At 38.1% G+C, this 20,575-nt stretch overlaps 1 protein-coding gene across 7 annotated transcripts in view; it reads left to right on the top strand.

Moving 5' to 3' along the window:
• The first annotated feature begins 3,749 nt into the window (after positions 1 to 3,749).
• Positions 3,750 to 20,575, top strand: part of NSD3 (nuclear receptor binding SET domain protein 3) — a 142,605-nt gene continuing 125,779 nt past the window's right edge. For 5 of the 7 annotated variants that reach the window (XM_043982895.1, XM_043982894.1, XM_043982892.1 and 2 more), the window contains exon 1: positions 3,750 to 4,284. The gene's annotated coding sequence lies outside the window, so the exon portion shown is untranslated. Of the gene's footprint in view, positions 4,285 to 6,813; positions 6,989 to 20,575 lie in introns of those variants that run through there. The other 2 variants (XM_043982896.1, XM_043982891.1) reach the window with 2 other exon arrangements.

Here is a 20,575-nt window from a genome sequence, read left to right as displayed (position 1 = left end):
GCTTGTTCCCAGGAACTCAATGCTGCTTGACTCCTGCCGTTCTGCAAAATCATGATTTCCCTGGTGGAATCACTTTGCCACAAAGGTTTTCCTTTGAGCACCTGAATTTGTGTGTCTGTGACTGGCTTCATAGTCAGACCTCTCAGCTCCAGTTCTATCAATCTGTTTGCCTCCAATTTAGGGGCCAAATACAAGGGTATAGCCCAAGTGTCTGATCTGTCCATGAATAAATCAATCATTCTTAATGTGCAGTATGTAGGGTCAGGCAAGTTTATACTGTATTAAAGGTCTAGTATTGTCAAGATAATTTAACACTTCAGAAAAAGGGATTCAGGAGGGCCTTACTGGGCTTCTCCTGGACACAACCTCTACAGTTGAATTATGGGGGATAAGCTGAAGAGAAATGAAAGATTTTCTATTTCACCATGGCTATATTACCAGACAAGGAAAAGTAAGCAATCTCATTCTGAAATGGAGAGAAAATATCCTTGCCCCTCATCCAACACCTCTTCTTTTCTTCCTTTGCCTCCTATAATAAAATCCATTTATCTAAAGTTGGGTCTGCCATCTAGTCATGTTTGAGAATTTTCCCAGTTTTAGGGTATGTGAGCAGCTTTTAGATGCCACATTTAAAAGGTTTTTAATAAAGTTTTATTGATATCTTTTGTTTTTATGTCACAATCATTTCTAGATACACAGCCCCTCCCCTAGCCATACTAAGCTTCCCCTTTTACAAAGAAAAATTGTTAAGCAAAATCAACTGATACAGCAACTATATCTGATAGTGCATCCAATATTTTCCTATCCATATTTTCCACCTCTCCATTAAATAAGAGGGATACATTTCCTTATCTAGAACAGAGATTTTTGTTATCAGTCTAAGTAAAAATATAAGCAAAAATTTCTTCCTTCCCACAATTCCTTCACCCTAGCTACGGGAGCCATTCTGCTGTTGTTTAAAGTGCTATGGCCCGATAGGGATTTCATAGGATGCTAAGTATTGAAGACTGTAAATTATTGTATTTAAAGCCTGTTAACCTTAAATATGATAAAAGACTGAATAAAATTATCTCTGTACTTCCTGTTGTTTTATAGGCAAAAGACCACCTTCACACAACCTTCATTTCCAAATTCCTGTTGTCAGCAGAAGTATTAGAACATAATTTAAGATGAAATCTCTTGGGACTGATTACTGTATTGTGTTGAAAGGTAAAAATCCAAGGGCAAGGAGATGACAATTATTTGTCACAAGACAGTGTACAGAAGTAGAAGATGAAGTGGTGAAGCTGGAGAAATAAATAAACAGAAAACATAGGGCCTTCTTAGATTCAAAGACTTATTTTACAACTTTTCTAAGAAGTTGGGTTATCTCTTTTATCTGCTTCTATCCTAAAAAGTACCTTTATGGCAAATAAATGTGTGTGTGTGTGTGTGTGTGTGTGTGTGTTTAGAGGAATTACCAATTGAGAGCTGGCCCAGAATTCAGGAAGATTTGGGTTTGAGTTTTGCATCTGACATATACTGACTGTGTGACCCAGACAAGTCATTTAATTTCTCGGTGTTTTAGTCAATTTTCTAAAGACCATATATTGCAAAAACAGGTACAGATTTGTATTGATAAGAATTCCTCTCTAAGAACTTACTCCCCCGACCCCCAAAACTATCAATTAGCATTTTCCAAGCCCTAATATGCTCTGTGGTACCAATGATTAAGGGTTAAAGACTATACATAATATTAACCGTACTGGAATAGTGCCAAGCATTCAAATCCAAAAAGACCACAAGCACTAATAATTAGACCAACACAAACACACAAACCAATCAATCACTACTCATCTGCTTTGAATCCTAAATTTTGACCCTTAATCTTTGGTACAACAAGGTGTATTGGAGTTCCCAAAACACTGATAATAGAAACTAAAGAGTCACTGATGACGTTTTTGTAATAGTATTGATCATTCTTCATCTTAATTCTTATAGGAATCTAAGGTTTAAAGAGGGTGAGCTCTTCAGAAGATCAGTACTCTATAAAGCTAAATACTTCAACACTTCAACGATATGAGTATATCTCTCACATGTAGATTTAAAGTCACTAGGTTCAAGAATTAAGATTCTTATGTTTACCCTTCCATAAATCCTCCCTAGGAAGATTTAGCCAATTTCTAGGAGGCATTCTCCTAAGGTCTTTATTTCACGGATACTAAATATTACATTAGTAGCTTATTTTTGCTACATGACTAGATCACTTCTATTTCTGGACTTAAATGTCCTTGATGATAATACCAAATAATGAGTACTTCTCTAAAGTAAGAGAGTGACTGGGATGAAACTTTTCATTTAAGTTGTTTGGTGTTCAGGACATTCATATATAGCCCAGGAATTCTTTCAACAGCAGAAGAGATACAGCAGTACAAGTCCTCAAAGATGATCAGCTTTGTTGTTCAACACTCAAAGGAGACATACTAGTTTTCTTATGTGCATGCTATTTGTGGTCCTTTTGGATTTGCTTTTGGACTACCTTTGGAGTCCAAATGTTTCTAGCTATTACTATCAGACACTGTTCCACTAATTATGTTAAATATAACTAAAACACATACCACTGCAAGGTTTTATTAACTCATCACAAGAAGAAATAATTTTGTGCTATAATTTTCATAGAGAGAGAAGAAGAGCATTTGAGGCTAGGTAGTAGAACAGAAGCTCTCACAAAACAACTGGTCTGACAGGGTCTGACAGAAAAGGCAGTAGAGGGCACTGACAGCTCAGGCACACTGAGAAACAAACTGGAAAGAAGCTACGTGATCTGCATGGAACTCTCTGAACTCTGAGCTCCCCAAGCAGTCCAGGATATAGTAGAGATGCTGACGTACTCCACATTACCCACAAGCCTCTGAGTCAATAGTTACAGCAGGAAGAGAGTCAGTAGAGGCCTAGATCCCTAGAAGAGATGTTTGTAGGCCTTCCTGAAAAGAGAAAGGAGGTGCAGTCTTTGCCATCTAAAGATTACAGTCTGGCAAACCACTCCATGGAGGGGAGGAAGTAGGGGGAGAAGAAAAATTGTCCTTTCAGGCTCAAATCCCAAATAAACACTATCCAGATCACAGATGCATTATTGACTTATATTCTATGACAGGTGCTGGAGGGAAGACATAGTTCAAGAAGGCACTGGGATTGTTTAATCCCCCAAAGCTCTCAACTGTGCAGAAAGGCTAGTGGTTTGTACACGGACCGTCCTCTTACCCAGAAATCTTCAGGGCTGCATTGAAAGAATGAGTCTACATTGTTACAATGCTTTTCATCTCTCAGCTGCCCAGTATTTGTTATTATCAAAGGGTAGTTTTTAGCCACAATGTGTCTTTAGGAGACAAGACCCTTAAAAAGTCAGTCTTTGAACCTCTATGAGAAGCAGGGATACTAAATAACCTTTTCCCTTCTCTGAAAAACTAACCCTGCATCTTTTTTATATTTATTTTCTGTCTCCTCTCTTACATCACTCCTCTCCCTTGCTGTCGGCCTCCCTTCACATCTTCAATTTCTGCCCCATTTTCCGTTTATTCCCTCCCTTCCAACCTCACACGCTTCTTTCTCTTTCCTCCCCACCCCCACCCCACCCCATCCCTCTCTACTCGCTTCTTCCTCTTTTTTTTTTTTTGCTCTTTCCTTCCCTCCCGCCCCATTACGAACTACACTTCCCAACAGGCCTCGCACCCCTCGGCCAATGAACGCGTGAGGATTTGGCGGCGGTGGCGGCGTTGCCCGAGAGAGGTGGGGGGGGCTTTGTGCGCGGCGGCGGCGGCGGCGGGAGCGAGCTAGCGAGCGAGCGAGCGACGACGACGACGACGGCGAAGGCGAAGAAGACGACCAGGACGGGGGGGGTAGAAGAAGACCGCGGTGGGAGAGCGAGAAAGCGAGCGAGCAAGTCCCCTCGACCCTCTGCAGCCGCCGCCAGCCCAGCCGCTCGCCCCAGGCTCTTCTTCGGCAGCAGCGGCTGCGCAGCCACCCCACCCCCCCTCTTTCCTCCCCCTCCCTTCCCCCTCCCCTCCCGCAGCTCCTCTGCCCCTCCCCCACTCCCGTCCGGGCCGCGGCCCCACGGTTCGGGCCGCGATGGCAGCGGCACCCGGCGCGGAGGAAATTTAGGCCGGGGATTCATGCGGCCTGGTCTGACTCCGACTCCTCCCCCCTCGGCCTCGGCTGTGCCCCGCGCTCCGGCCCCCCTCTGGGCCCCCGTGTCTCTCCTGTGATCGCACTGACACGGCCGGGGGGTTAGAATGGAACAGACTGAAGGTAAAGTGGCGCCGCACGCGAGGCAGGGCGGGCACCCACCCACGCCCACACCCACCCGGGGGTGGCTGACCCCGAGTGGGGCTGGGGAGGGGGGGCGGAGAAGGGAGAAAGGGAAAGAAACGGAGAGGAGAAGCCCGTGGGGAGGAGCGGATTGGATTGGAGGCTGTTGGTGGGGGCTGGGAGCGGGAGGATGGGGAGAGGAGGTCGAGTGGGGCTGGGCCGGGCCACGGGAGAGGAGGTGGGATGGGGGCGGGGAGAGGGAGGGGGCTGGGGCAGGGGGGGAGGAAAAAGAGAGGGGAGGGCAGGGAAATGGAGGGGTCTTCGCGAGTAGTATCCGAGGTTGGGGAAGGAAAGAGGCGTCGGAGGGCTTACGTGGGAGGGAGGAAGGAATGGAAGTGGAGGGAAGGCTGGTTACGAGAAGAGATTGAGGGAGTGGGCATAAAGGGATGGGGAGTTTGGCATCTGGGGGGCGGGGGCAGAAGAGGTGGGGTGGAGGAGAGGGAAGGAAATTAAGTGAACGATGAGGAATTGATAAACCCTGAGCGTGGGAGGAAATGATGGGGTTTGGGGACTGATGAAGTGTTAGGAAGGGAAAGCCTTTTGTTCCTATTTTTGTGTATTCCCTGCCGTTTCTGTCAAGGCCAGAAAGGCTAGTGGTTATACATAGTGCTGTTATCCTTCTAGAGTGAGGAGGTATAGCTTTTATTGTGTGAAAGTGGGGGCTCTGTTTTTGCTTTCCACGTTCTATCGAGGGGTGGGGGTGGAGGGTGGAAAATCGGTAGAAGCCAGTACATAATTTGATGGGTTTTGTGAGGAAGTGAAGACTGTTCAGATTTAAAGGGGGTTGGGGCAGCCATGTTTGCTCCCAGACACTGCAGTGTAAATAAATTTCCCCCTCCCCCCAAATACCAATATTAATCTGGATGATGCCAGTTCAGGTCATTAACCCCTATTCCCCTTCTGCATGTCAACTCTTTTCCTTGCCTCTTGGGTCTTTCAGAATAATTCATAACCAGCAAAGTAGGTGGTAATATTCTCCCTCTGGTGTGCTCTGCTTCTCTTCCCTTTGCTTTTTTCCCCTTTTCCTTTCATTTTAGGTTGCAAACAAGACATTGGAGTGGGGAGAATTGCTGCAAAAATTAACCCTTTTTTGTAAATCTGAAAAGAAATATAAGCATAAAATTTTAGTCAAAAAGGCTTTTATGACAATACAGATATGCTTCCCCTCTAAGATTATGAAGTTTTTGAATGCAAAAAATTATCTATGCCTTAGAAACGACAGAATTAACTGTTTTCTTCCATTTTTAAAGTAAATAAGGAAATGGAGTATGTTACTTTACTTGATGTAAGGCTCTTGGAGAAGAGCAAGTGGTGTGTTTAGTATAGGAAGACCTGTTTGTGCATTATCTATGTACTTCATTTTGAATCTAGGTAAATAGCAGTATATATGTTTTTCACCTTGTGTTTTTGAAAGGTATTTTGCTCATAGATTCAAGGTGTGTTAAGGAAAGTACTTTCACAAACACCCTTGCTTTTCCTACTCTCCAGCCCCTACCCTTTCTCCTTTCTTTTATGTAGATAACCCAGTATAATCCCAAAATGCCAGTACAGTGCAGTGATGTATGAAGTAAGCATGCAGTCCTTATAGCCTCATTGAGGTGCCAATTATATTTAAGTGGGAACTTTAGGTTACTCTAAATAGAACTGCAGTGACTTTTCTGAATTGATGCAAATATAACTACTTGTGATATTGAAATAGTCACTTATTCTAGTAGCTTGTATTTGGATAAATTAGTCTGTGTTCAGTGTTATGACTGTTAAAAAGTTAATTTAAGTGGAAACCATGGGATTATAGATTAAAAGCTAGAAGTGACTTTAGAAGCCATGGAGGCCAACCCCATCATTTTACAGGAGGGGAAATTGAGGCATAGAGAAGTTAAATGATTTGGCCAGTCATACAGCATGTATCTGAGGCAGGATTTGAATTCAGGTCTCCCTCACACCAGGTTCAGTATTCTATCCATTACATGACCTAGGATTTTAGAAGTAGAAGATGCTTTAGACATGATCTAGTGTATCCTCTTTTTTTTTCCTCCCTTACAGATAGGAAATGGTCTGGAAAGGTTAAGTGATTTGTCCAAGATTTCCCAGTTAGTTGTGACTGGGCCAGAATTTGAATTCACATGGAACTTCTGGCCTAGTGTTCTTTCTAGTTTGATTTTTTTTTCTTCCTCCTAAAGGATTAAAAGGAAATGTGTTAGGGCTCAATAAATGTCTGTCGACTTGTTGAATTGAAACATTAAAAGTGATGCCCTTTGTCATTTCAGCAGTGAGAGATTCTAGTATTGACATGAAGACCTAATAGAAAATAAAATATGGATCATTAAACTATAAATACTTTTATATAAAATAAAACAAATACTAATTACAAAACTTGGAGTATTTTGTTGCATAAAATGCCTGTATTAAGGATTAAAATTTAGAAAAGGTTGCAGAATTAGTTACTATGCTTTAAAAAACTTTTTTGCATAAACATTTCTCTTTTATACCCAGTGTATTTTATGTATACATCAAGTGCTAAATTGTGGGGTATAGAGTTTATGTAGGAGACAGTGTGGTATGATAGGGAAAAAAATGCTGGGATTGGAATCAGGAGACCTGGGTTAGAGACCATCTGCTGTACCTGATGACTCTGTGACCTTAGGTAAGTCACTAAATTTTTCTGAACCTTTATTTCTGCATCAGTAAAATGGGAGTAATACTTGATACTGTACTTCAGGGAATTGTGGCAAGGATTAATGGGAAGTACATAAAGTGCTTGGTAACCATAAAGCAATGTATAAATGATTTGCTGTTTTTTCTAAATGATACTAGGACTGTAGAAATTATTTTCTTCTCCTAAACCCTGACCTTCTTTACCACTTGAGTTATTTGCACCTCTGTTGTCTTTGTTATCTGTGTTCCAAATTGAAAGTTATCTTTGACTCTCTTCTCTTCCTCCACTTAAACTGCTAAAAAAAAAAATCTGTCTAATCCATCCCTTCCTTTCCATTTCCATACTACAGCCAGTGGAGACACTTGTTACTGTACTATTGTTATAACCTTATTTCCTTGGCCTCTACTCTGTCTTTTACACTATTGTTACTATTACTAATTTATTATTAATTTACTATTATTACTAAGATAGTAGTTTTCCTATTACATGTGTATTTCCTAAGATGCCTCTCTTCCTTAGCCTGGCATTTTTACACTTTCATTGTATGCATCTGATATACCTTTCAACAACAAATATTAAGTATCAACAATATCTGAGATACTGTACTAGACTCTGAGGGAGTTACAAAAATAAATAAGATATAGACTATTCTCCAGGAGCTTACAATTTAGTTAGGGAGGCAAGTTAGGTAACACAAATAACTGCAAAATAGAATAGAAATACATAGGACGGATACAAAGAAGGTACAAGGAGAACTCTAGAGATGTAGAAGCATGATCAGCAAGACTTGGCAGCAAACTTTGGAGATGGATAGAAGGAAGAGGGGATAAAAGAAGGAATCAGATATGTCTTGCTTTTGAACTAAGCCAACTGGAAGAAATTTTCAGATATGGAGAAATTAGAAGATGCATTTGCTATCAGTAAGAGAAATCCCAACCTTGGTTTCACCTTAAAGACTTAAAAAGCTGCCTAGAGCAGGAGAGGTTGTGACCTTCACAGGGTCATGCTACAAGTATGTGTCAGAGGTGGGACTTGAACCCAGGCCTTTCTGATTTTGAGACCATTATGCCATGCTGCTTCTCCACATAGTATTTAATACATTTGTGGAATATGGTTGGAATAAAGAATACTACATGGTGGACATGGGACTTAAGCAAGGAAAAGATTTGAATGGGCAAAAAGGAGAAACATTGGGGGTAATACCCTGTAGCATTACCATTGTAAGATAAGGTGGTAAAAAAGAAAAATGGGGTTTGAGGGCTACAATGAGAAGACCATTCTGTACAATGTGAGGTTTTTTTGAGGAACTAGTGGGAAGTGAAGTTGGAAGGCATTTATAATGTACAGCACTGGATTGGAGTCCCCTTTTCTAGATCATTACTTAACAGTTGTGTGACCTGGGACAGTTCCTTCCCAAGGTTCAGTCTCTTCCTTTATAAAAGTGAAGTAATAGTACATGAGCTTTCTACTTAACATGGTTGTTTGTTACAATGATTTAAAGTACTTTGGAAATCATAAAGAGCTATGTAAATATCAACTTTTAAAAAAATTACAGTCAGAGTAAAGTGACTGGAGCATATCATAAAAATTCTGGGTTTTATTTTTTCCAGGCCCACAGATTACGTTTCTTATTTTCTCAGTTCCTCATTTTAATCAGCAGGAAAAAGTGGCCTGGGTTCTGAATTTTGTCTGAGAGGGACTCTTTTTAATGGTAATTATCTTTTTTATTTTAATTTTTTTCAGGGCAGTGAGGGTTAAGTGACTTGCCCAGGGTCACACAGTTAGTAAGTGTCAATTATCTGAGGTTGGATTTGAACTAAGGTCCTCCTGAATCCAGGGCTGGTGCTTTATCCACTGCGCCACCTAGCTGCTCCTATGGTAACTATCAAAAAGATTGAAAGCCACTCAAACCTTTTTTCAGAAGCAGTTCATAGTAACCCAAATGAAGTTTAACCTATGTAAATTAACACTTTGCAATTATAAAATGTTGGGAACACGAGAAAAGGAAAGTGAGAGAACCATAGTGTCGGCTTGGGGGAAAAATTGTCATTATTCCGATATCAGTATCCTCTTCAGGAAATTTCAGTATCTTTGTCATATTTCAGAATCAGTAACCTCTTTTAGGCAAAATGGTACCCTGATCAGCATTCCACTCCCTTTCACAAGGGTATATCTCCAAAATATTGGAGAATAGCAGCTTAGGTTATCCTAGTTGTGTACTTAGTAGTACATAGTGATAAGTAAATTTTGTTGAATGTTGAATCATAGAGCTTGCATTGTTTCTATTTACCTCAGTGAAGAATTTAAAATAAATGAGCAGGAATGGTGGGGAGGGGGAGGTTTATCAGCAGGTTTTAGATGATACCATAACTATCCATGCAGTAATAGGCAATATGACAGTAGAAGATAGAGATCTTGCTTCTTGTGTTAAGAAGACCTGGGTTGAAGTCCTCCACTGACACATACTAGTAGTAGGTCCCTGGGGCAAGTCTTTCAATTTCTCAGTCCCTCAGGTTATTTCTTTACCCATAGAGTTTATGAAAGTCAGGGAACTGGTTTTGGCCCCAAGCTCAATAGCTGGACAATGCTGAGGAAGTCCAGTCTCAGGGATATGAATAGAAGAAAAGGTGCATACTACAACAGTAAAAATGTTGGGGACCAAAGAATGAGGGAGGAAACTAAAAAAAGGCTAGTGGGAGTACAAGCAAAATAATGAAAGAAATCTTTCCAGAGAAAAAATATCAGTATAAGCCAAGGTCAAAATCAAATTAATGGGGCAGCTAGGTGGCGCAGTGGATAGAGCACTGGCCCTGGATTCAGGAGGACCTGAGTTCAAATCTGGCCTCAGACCCTTGACACTTACTAGCTGTGTGACCCTGGGCAAGTCACTCTAAGACTATGATTGCAGAGCATTAATAGAGGTGGTCTTCCTCCCACCCCCACCCCCCCAAATTGTATTGGAGAAAAGTAAGACTTGATCCTGGCCCTATTTACCTGAAGTATTGTAGTTCTCTTCAAATTGGTCACCATGCTTCCAGTTTGTCCTCTTTTATGCCATCCTTTACATAGCTGCCAAAATGACATTCATGTACAGGTCTGACCTGATCGATATCCTTTAGTTCAGGGTCCTCAAACATTTTTTAAAAAATATTTTGGTAACTACTAGTTCAACATAGCTCATTTCTTTCATAATTTTATCCATTTTATTGTATACATTTAAAGACATTATTCTAACAAGGGGTTCCATAGGCTTTCCATGACACAAAAATGGGTAAGAGTTCTGTTTTAATGGCTCACTGTTGCCTATTGAATAAAATATAAACTCCTACCCTTGGCAAATAAGACAACCAAACAACAGTTCCAGTCTTCTTTTCATACTATTCCTCTTCAAATGCTCCGTGTTCTAGGAACTAAACAACTACCTATTTCTAACCTGAATTATTCTGCCTATGTGCCCTTTAACAGATTTTTTCCACATCTTCTTCCCTTGTTGAAATCTTTCTTTTTCCTCAAGGCCTAGCTCAGATGTTCCCTCCTCCAGGAAGCATTCTTTTTCTCCTAGGATTAGAATTGGAAAGGATCTTAGAGTTCATCTAGTTTAACCTCTTTATTTTACAGGCATGGAAATTGGGGCCCAGAGATGAGAAATTACTTAGTGAAGGTCAGATAAGTAAGTTGTAGAGCTAAAATTAGAATCCAAGCCCTTATGCTGTTTTGGGTTTTTTGTTTTTTTGTTTTTTTTTTTTTTGCAGGGCAATGGGGTTTAAGTGACTTGCCCAGGGTCACACAGCTAGTAAGTGTCTGAGGCTGGGTTTGAACTCAGGTCCTCCTGAATCCAAGGCTAGTGCCTTATCCATTGCACCACCTATATGCCCCCCCCCTTATGCTGTTTTTAAAAACTGCAAAGTAAAACAATGCTGAAACAGTAATGAGAATTCTTTTAAAATTTTATTTATTTTTTTAATAATGAGAATTCTTAACCCAATTTAATTTTATACATGTTGCATCCACTTCTCTCCTTTCCTCCTCCCCAGATAGATTGTCAGCCTCTTGAGGTCAGTCACTGTCTTGTTTTCATCATATAATCTCAGTGTCTAGTACTGTCTTGTTCACAATAGGTGTTTGATGAATGTATGTTGTAAGAATACTAATGAATGTCTAGGTTATTTTATAAAGGAACAGTTAAAGAAAACGTTCAAGTTTTTGAATTTAAATTTTTTAATTGTCGTGAACACATTCCCACCATTTTTTGCAGGGGCGGGGGAGAGGAATAGATTTTTATTCATAAATGACAAGAATAATTTTGTTTGCATCTATTATCCACTAATGAACACTCGTGAAAACAATTGCGATGCAATTTTATGTTTGGCCTTTTTACTTTATAAGGCTGGTACTATCTTCTGAAAATAGAAAATAATAGCTGAAAGCTCATTCAGACTTCTTTATATAAGGATATTTCTTAAAATGAGCCTCTAAAATGAGGTATATGGTTGTAAATGATCAAGGTATGGATGGAAATTAACATTAAAATTTGAAAACAGCATTTGTGTGTGTGTTGCTGCAAAAGTCTTGAACTGGGCAATAGTGAGGTTAAATCTTTGTATTTGAGTACTCTGGCATTTAAGAACTCTTAAGCACTTTGCAAGCCTTAAATCACTATATAAATGTTAGATATTATTGATAAAGGACAACTAAAGATAACTTATTCTCATAAATAATAGTAAAGGGGCAGCTATGTGGCACAGTGGATAGAGCACCAGCCCTGGAGTCCGGAAGACCTGAGTTCAAATCCGGCCTCAGACACTTGACATGTACTAGCTGTGTGACCCTGGGCATGTCACTTAACCCTCATTTGCCTCACCCCCTAAAAAACAAAAAAATAAAAACACACATAATAGTAAGTATTAGCCAAATTTGACTACAAATAGGCAAAAATGATTTTTTAAGGTCTAGTTACTATTTATGTTTATAAATTGAGAACTTTATTTCCTAAAATTACCAGTTATAAACAATAAGAATTTAATTCACCTTAAATGGCTAGGTGGCACAGTAAGTAGGTAGAGCACTGGATCTTCAGTTAGATCTGCCTCTATGGACTGATGCTTGTTTATCTAATGATGCATTAGATTCATTGGACAAAATGGTGGTGTTAGCCTGGCAGAGTAACACACAGAGAGAGATGAAGAATTTGTGACTGGGTTTCAGATAGTATACAATAAATGAATTTTATAGCTAGTTTTCAGAGATGGCACTATAGGGTTACATATATGGAGAAGAATGTATACTTAATGTTCATTTTGTGTATAGAAACTGTATTCTGATAGAACCGATTGGAGACAGACTAGTGTAATTAAGAGAATTCTGGATTTGGGATCAGAAGACCTGGGTTGGAATTCTAACTCTGCCATTTATTACCTGTTTGAACTTGGGCAAGTACTTCACTTCTCAGTTTCCTTATTTGTAAAATGAGGTTGGTTTAGATCAGTGGAGTCAAACTCAAATAGAAACAGGGGCAACTAATTTGTACATAAGGATTCCTGTGGAACATATGCTGACTTAGTTTTAGAATGTAGTATTATCTATGTTTTATTGTATTTTTATTTTTTTTTACCAATTACATTTTAATCTGGTTGGGGCTGCATTGGTAGTATTGTGGGATGCATTTGGCCCTTGCATTAGAAACCTCTGGGTCTAGATGACCTCTAGCTCTAAAACCAGTATTTTTTGATAATGTGATACAAACAACAGTACCATGCCTAAAAACAATTGTACTGTGTTTGTACCAGTGTTCAGCATTACCTTATGAAAATAATGATTGATCTAGATTTAAAAACAAAATCTAATACTTGTAGTTTTTGTATAGAAAATGTCTTTTTGAATTCTTAACCTGACATCAGGATGTCATTAAATATAAATTAAGCCTTGATCCTCTGATATCAGCATAACTTATAAAAAGACTTAGTAGCTATGACATTGGTTAATTAATTAATAGTGGGGTTTTTTTGTAATGACATTGTTTGACCCTGTTTTGTTGATATACACTTTTCCCATAGAGGTTTTTAGATCTTACCATTTCTTTGAATAGATGTAGAGAACTTTTAAAATAAGAGAATCTAATTTGAATACCCTTACCAGACTCTCTTCTTATTTTCCCAGTACTATAAATGTTAAATATTGTGCTTTAAATAATTATGCTTGCTGTCTGGCAGAATTGAATTCTAAGTCTCCTTCTCCTGTAATAGGGTAACTTGGAAACAGTTTCCATTACAGTATGAAAGCTGCAAGAATCATCCCTGTTGGGGGCAGCTAGGTGGCACAGTGGATAACGCACTGGCCCTGGATTCAGGAGGACCTGAGTTCAAATATGGCCTCAGACACATAACACTTACTAGCTGTGTGACCCTGGGCAAGTCACTTGACCCTCATTGCTCTGTCGTGTTTCTCCCCCCCCCCCAAGAGAGAATCATCCTTGTTTTCATCTGTAACCTTGCTCTCACCTCATCTTTGATGTTTTTGTTGCATACCAGTTTTCTTTGTTTCTTTCAAGATCTAGAAGCATCGGAATACACTAAACTACTTGCTATGATGTACTGTTTATTGGATAACCTTGGTCATTATCGAGATGAGGGCTTCTTAAACTTTTTCCATGCGCAACCCTTTTTCACCTGAGAAATTTGTATGTGACCTGGGGTATATAGGTATATTTTAGATAGATATAGATATAAAACCTTTTACTGTTGTGAAATTTTTCATGACCCCCACATTCAGTTATGTACCCCATGTGGGGTCGCTACCCACAGTTTTAAGAAGCTAGGATTTAAACTAAGGTAAAAATATACTAGCCAGGTTTTTTACTCCCTCAAAAATGGTTAAAATTACTTTAAAGTTTTAAAGTAATATATTGAATTTTCTTGTATTTGGCAATAGTCATTTGATTTGATACTGTTATATTGGAAAATACAGATTAGATAATGTAGAATGTGATTTCCTTGAAGGCAGGAATTCTTTCATTTTTGTGTTTATCACTTGCACCTAGCACACAGTTCCTTAATATCCCAAGCATTAAAAAAAAATTTTTTTTTGCAGGGCAATGGGGATTAAGTGACTTGCCCAGGGTCACACAGCTAGTAAGTGTCAAGTGTCTGAGGCCTGATTTGAACTCTGGTACTCCTGAATCCAGGGCGGGTGCTTTATCTACTACTCCACCTAGCTGCTCCCTATTTCAAGCATTTTTAAAAATGTTTGTCAACTGAATTAATTTTGCATTAACATATGTATGTTTTGCAGTGTAAAGAAGGGGTAGAATCCTTTTGGCTCTTATAGCTACTTTATTGTCTCTTCACTTAACTTTGAACATTTAAATTTGAACTTACAGAGAAAAGCAGAGACTATCCCAGTGTGTCTCCCCCCATTTAACATAAGATTATTTGAATTTACAAAAGAGATCATTTGGGAGATTATAATTTGCATAAAGTATTTACCACTTTTTTCAAGACTATATATTAAAGCACAGCTAGTGATTTAAAGTGCATTTTGATTGATGAAAGATGTTAGGTGTGGTTCACTTTTATAAGCCATTAGAATTGTAAACTCCTTAAGGTTAGTAGTGTATTATTCCTTCCTGCACATAATTTAGAGTTGTAAGGGACTTGACAGGAATATCTGCAAAGGAGGGTGTGTATGTGTTTGTGTACACATGTGAACACACTCCAGAGAGTGTGTAACATATTTTATTGGGATATGTAGGGAAAATATTAGAATCGAGAACAGCACAACCATTCCAGTCCACTTGTAGCCACCACCTGCCACTTTTGTTCTCTTTCCCCTGTTGACTTCCACTGTAATCAGTGCCACATGCGTCTTCCCAGGCAAACGGATGTGCAGGCAGACATTCTTCACCTGGCATTAGACTCCAGGCCCACATGCCCCTGCCCTTCTTCCTTCACCTTTGCCACAATAACAGGACATAACCTTTCTTAAATCCCTAACCTAGGCTAAAAGTTTTTTTTGTACTGTTAATAAAATATTGTTTACTTTGTAATTTTAATGTCTAGTTTTGTGTATTTTTATAATATTACATAACAGTAGTAATGCATAATCTATAAATAAATATATGTTGGGATATATAACTGAAAAGTTTGAAGAAAACCACTTTAGAAGTTATCTGTTTTTGTTGTACTGGTAAACAAACCCTTCTAAACCAGTGCATCCATAGTACTTCTTACCAATCAAGGAGTTTACTGCAGTATAGTATTGAGCAATTTTTCTCAATCTCAGATTGAAGGACCACTCCACTTGAGTACTACTCTCAGTGTGAAAGCAGAAGTGCAGTTTACATGTCTAAGCTCGGAAATGCCATGTGAAAATATATATGTCATTCCCAGGAATTATTTTCATTGTCATTTAAAAGCTTCTTTTGGGGGGCAGCTAGATGGTGCAGTGAATAGAGCACTGGCCCTGGAGTTAGGAGGACCTGAGTTAAAATTTGGCGCTAGACACTAGTTCTGTGACCCTGGGTGATTCACTTAACCCCAATTGCACCCCCCCCAAAAAAAAAGACCAAAAAAACTTATTTTCAAAAAATATTTATTACTCCTGGGTGCTAATTGTGTGCAAACAAAACAAAACCCAAAATTGTGCTTCTTAAGGTAGATAATTCAAGACCCCTGGCCTCAGTGAATTTTCAGTTTAGTGAGAAAGACAAGATCTCTCTATAAAACCATAATCAGAGTAAAACATAAGTAAATAAAAGAGGTACAAAGTGTTATGAGAGTTCTTAGGAAAGAGAGAATTTCCAGGATTAGAGGAATTGGGGTGAATTTCACATATGAAATAGCATTTATTTGAGTAAGGCCTTGAAGGGTAGATGGGATTTCAACAGGAATGTGGTGGGCTGGGCACTGAGCTGTTTCCAGGGAAACAACACAAAACAAGACATAAAGTTAGGCAAAACATTGTATATATGTGATCATATGTTGTTGAATTCTCCATTTTGGTTGAAATCTCTGGTACTGGGGAAAAAATATAAAGTTACAAAGTTTGTTTGGAGTCAGTTTGTAAAGAATCTTTGGCTCATAGATTTAAAGTTGGAAGTTACTGTGGAGGTTATCTTGTTCAGGTCCCCCATTTTACAGAAAATTTTCAGACATGCCTCAGCTCATACAAGTAAATAGCAGAGCTAGGATTTGAAGTTAGCTTCTTGGTCCAAATCCAAGACTCTTTTCTCCCTCATAGTGGTGTGAAACCCTTAGCATTCTTTGGATTAACATTTCCAAGCTTACTCGAGTACTACCAAAAACCAATGCAGGAAGTCACACAACCATATTTCATAGGATTGATCATAGGATTTAGAGCTGAAAGAGACCTTAGAAATCATCTAGTCTGGCCCCTTAATTCTGCTGAAGAGGAATCCATAGAGGTGACATGTCTTGTTTGAGGTTATTCTGGTAGTAAGTAGTGGAGTATAAGAAGAAACCAGGTACTCTCACTCTAGAGGAAGTGGGTTTTCTCATTGTACCACACTGTCTCTGGACTGTTTATAGCTGAATTATATTGTATTCTAATGACCTTTGCTGTTGACTATTGGAAAGTCAATCTCAAATTGTCTCCAAATGGCAATCCCTTGTTTATTAAGGAGTCAAGAACAAAGGGGAAGGTTATTTAGCTAAAGAACCATTGGGTAGGGCAAATGATGCCTTGATTTTCAAGTTTTGTTTTGGGTTTTTTTGGGGTTTTTTTTGGTATTGGTAAAATCCGTTGTTGATGATATCATTTAGGGAGGAATAAATAAGGATTATGAGGCAGCTTAAAACTATTTGTAGCTTAATGACATTGTAGTCAAGGGAAGATAATTTTTACTTGAATTTCACATCAAAGTTTGCAGTTGTATTAAATGAGTCTAGTTTCTGTATTTTATTGCACTGAAATGCCTCAAATAATGATAGCAATATCTAATATGGCATTATCTAAATGTCCTTGCCTTTCTTCTTCCTTTTAACATTTGTGAAAAGGTAAATATCCTCTAAATGTGAAACATGGTAGTTTCAGGAAATAGTGTGGGTTTTTCTTGGTTAAGGTAGGCAAATTGTAGGATAGAAATAAAGATAACATTGATAAATTTTGTAATGAAAGAGAAAACAACTCATCCTTTTAGGAGGGGATAGGGTATGAATTTTATATAGAAATTTGATCAAGTTTTGCAATTGAGGGCATAGAGATTTTTAATGCAAATTTTTGCATATAGAATTTGTATGGGAAACATACATAAATATGTAAAAATATATATTTTACATACAAAATACATAAATATGTAAATATTCCTTTTGTAGACTAAATAAAATGTGTATAGATATAGTTATGATTAGTGAATTAAAAATTCATTTTTAAAGTATCTGACTTCTCAGTAATTTTTTATCATTTGTTTTTTTTAAAGGATACTAATAGGTTGTTTTTTTTAACAATCATGTGGGAGTACACAGCATATTTTAACATCAGAAAGAGGAATTTACCAGGTTTGCTCCTAGTGTTTTTCCCCTTTTTGATGAGATTTGTGAATATTCCTGGAATTGTGGGACATTTATCTATGTATGACCAAAAACTCATAATTTTTTTCAAGTTTATACATAGATGAATGTATGTGTATACATCTCATTTTCCCTGGGTACCTCTTAAAACTAAGTTACAGACAAGTTACTAATTTTCATTAGAAGAGGTAATTTCTATACCAAGTTACTTATAACAGTAAAAATCACAGCACCTTCTGACCCGCAAATAAAATACCCACTTACATATTCACATACCTTTGAGGTAGTTTCTTCACTTAGATCCTTAAAGTTTGGGAAGAATTCTATGTATAATGAAAAATTGAAAAATGTCTTTTAATCTCATCTAATTGTTCCTATAATTTTTGTTATAGCAACTATTATGTATATTTTCTTTAATGTGTTTCTATGTGCCCTGGTACTGTATTGTAAGTGATAAATCCATAAGGAGTTTTCCTTATCAGTGCTGATTAGCTACTAGCAGTGCAGAACTTGAAATCAGTGGTTCTGAGCTGGAATCTATCTCAGACTTGGAACCAAGTGATGGCTGGGTGAATTATTTCACTTCTTTGAACTTCAATTTCCTTATTTATAAACTGGGAATAATAACCCTGGTACTCATCTACCTCAGAGGGTTATGAGGAATATAGCTTCATAAACCTTAAAGTCATGTATATAGAAACTCATGTGGCAGACATGAAATAAGTGAAAAATAAACACAACTATGGCTTCCAGGACTGCATCTTCTTTAAAGTTATTAATTTTTGTTAAAATTATATTTTTAAATTCAAAATCCGTAGGGATAACTTACATTTGAAATTGCTTTAAGTATACCCCTACCTTTGGGCTATTTCTTAGGGTTAGACCTGGCTTAAGTCTCACCTTGAATATAACATCTTTTTTTTTTTTTTTTAAGTGAGGCAATTGGGGTTAAGTGACTTGCCCAGGGTCACACAGCTAGTAAATGTTAAGTGTCTGAGGCCTGATTTGAACTCGGGTCCTCCTGACTCCAGGGCCGGTGCTCTATCCACTGCGCCACCTAGCTGCCCCCTCACCTTGAATATAGACAAAGCACTAAAAGAGAAATGATAATTGTCTTACCTACTACATTTGTACGGATCAAATTCCATAATAAACATAAAGTTTTTTGTAACCATAAGTCAATAAACTGATGAAACCTGCAGTTAATAGTTAAAATTATTAAGTTATATGAAATCATTTAAGGTTATTTTTGTTCTGTTACATGGAAAACTTAATAACTTTTTAATTAGAAATATTTCTACCTATGGTTTGATATTGTCAGAATTATCTAAAACAAAGTGAGCTTTAAGGAAACAAGTTGCTTTTTGTATTTCATCTCTTTTTACTTATTAAGCAAGATTTACCCATCCATGTAGTCCTGTTTTGGGTATTATAAATCCTTTCCCAACAATTGATTGCCACTTGTAGTGATATTGACTTGAAAAACCTGCCTAAACTATGGGCCGAAATGTAAATTATGAATTTTGTGATCTTTTTTTCCCCTTAGAAGCATGAATGCAGATCAGATAATACACTGAACCACTGTGGAATTTATGGAACATGGGCTTGTGAGATTAACCAGTTGTAGGATCTCACTGATGAATAGTTTGGACATATTTCCCACTCTTTTATCTTTCCAATATTGGTGCATCCTGTAATACCACAGTTGATGTTATCAATTTGTCCCTTTGGAATTTACTGTAATGATTAACATAATGCTAGACTTGTAGGCAGAAGACCTAAATTCACATATGGCCTCAGATAACTTGCTAGGTATGTGACCCTGCACGCTTAACTGCTGTCTCAGAAAAATTGTAAAATTTTGGGTAGTAACACTCACTTTGAAGGATTTTCTTGGATCAAATGAGGTGATATTTATAGAAATGTTTTGCAAACCTTAAAACATTATATAGGGGCAGCTAGATGGTGCAGTGGATATTGCACCGGCCCTGGAGTCAGGAGTTACCTGAGTTCAAATCAGGCCTCAGACACTTAACACTTACTAGCTGTGTGACCTTGGGCAAGTTACTTAACCCCAATTGCCTCACTAAAAAAAAAGAAAGAAAAGGGGAAAAAAAAAAGAAAACATTATATAGAGGCTAATTTGTTGCTGTTATTATATAAATGCAGTAGAAAAAGTGTTCCATTTGTAGTTCATTGTTGTTGTTTAGTCATGTCTGACTTTTTGTGACCCTGTGGACCATAGCATGCCAATGCTGTCCATGGAGTTTTCCTGGAGTTGTTTGCCATTTCCTTTTCCACTGTATTAAGGGAAACAGAGGTTAAGTGGCTTGCCTAGGTATACACAGCTAGTGTCTGAGGCTGGATTTGAACTCAGATCTTCCTGACTCCAGACCTAGCTCTCTATCCACTGAACCACCTAGCAGTCTCCTATATGGAGTTTAGAGGACCTGGATTCTAATTCTGGCTTTGTCACCCAGTCTCACTGTGATATTGGTCAGATTACTTAAATTCTCTTAATCTCAGTTTCATTTGTAAAATGAAAATGTTGGACCTTTGAGATCCCTTTTACTTCTAAATTGCCAACATTATAATTTCACAATAAATGATAAACTATTGGGAATGAGAGATAACTGAGCACATGATTCATGAAATTTGTAGGGATAAGCAACCTAAGGTCCAACTTTTAATTTTGTGGTGTATAATAATGGTTTGTTTAGAATAGTACCACATATGAAAATGACTTTCCTCATAAATTGTAAACATTCCCCCCCTCCCCATCTTGAAAAGTTGGAAAGGACCTCAGAAGCTTAACAAGTTCTAGCTAGGTGACAAAATAATTATAGGATTGTTTAAACAAAAAAATTGGCAAAATGTGTTACTATCATCAGTAGTTATATTTTGTAGTAATCTTTTGTGTTGTTAGTCTCATTTTTTTCCACATTAGGCAAGTGAAGGCAGAGGTTATATAATTAGCACAGTTATTTGTGTGCCATTGGCAAAATTGAGATGACAATTGCCAAATCCTTACTATCCAGTCTGTTGTTTTGCC

Source organism: Dromiciops gliroides, chromosome 2 (genome assembly GCF_019393635.1).
Source record: "Dromiciops gliroides isolate mDroGli1 chromosome 2, mDroGli1.pri, whole genome shotgun sequence".
Taxonomy (NCBI): Eukaryota; Metazoa; Chordata; class Mammalia; order Microbiotheria; family Microbiotheriidae; genus Dromiciops; species Dromiciops gliroides.
Note: the sequence above shows the minus strand (reverse complement) of the source record. Positions and strands in the feature narration are given on the sequence as shown.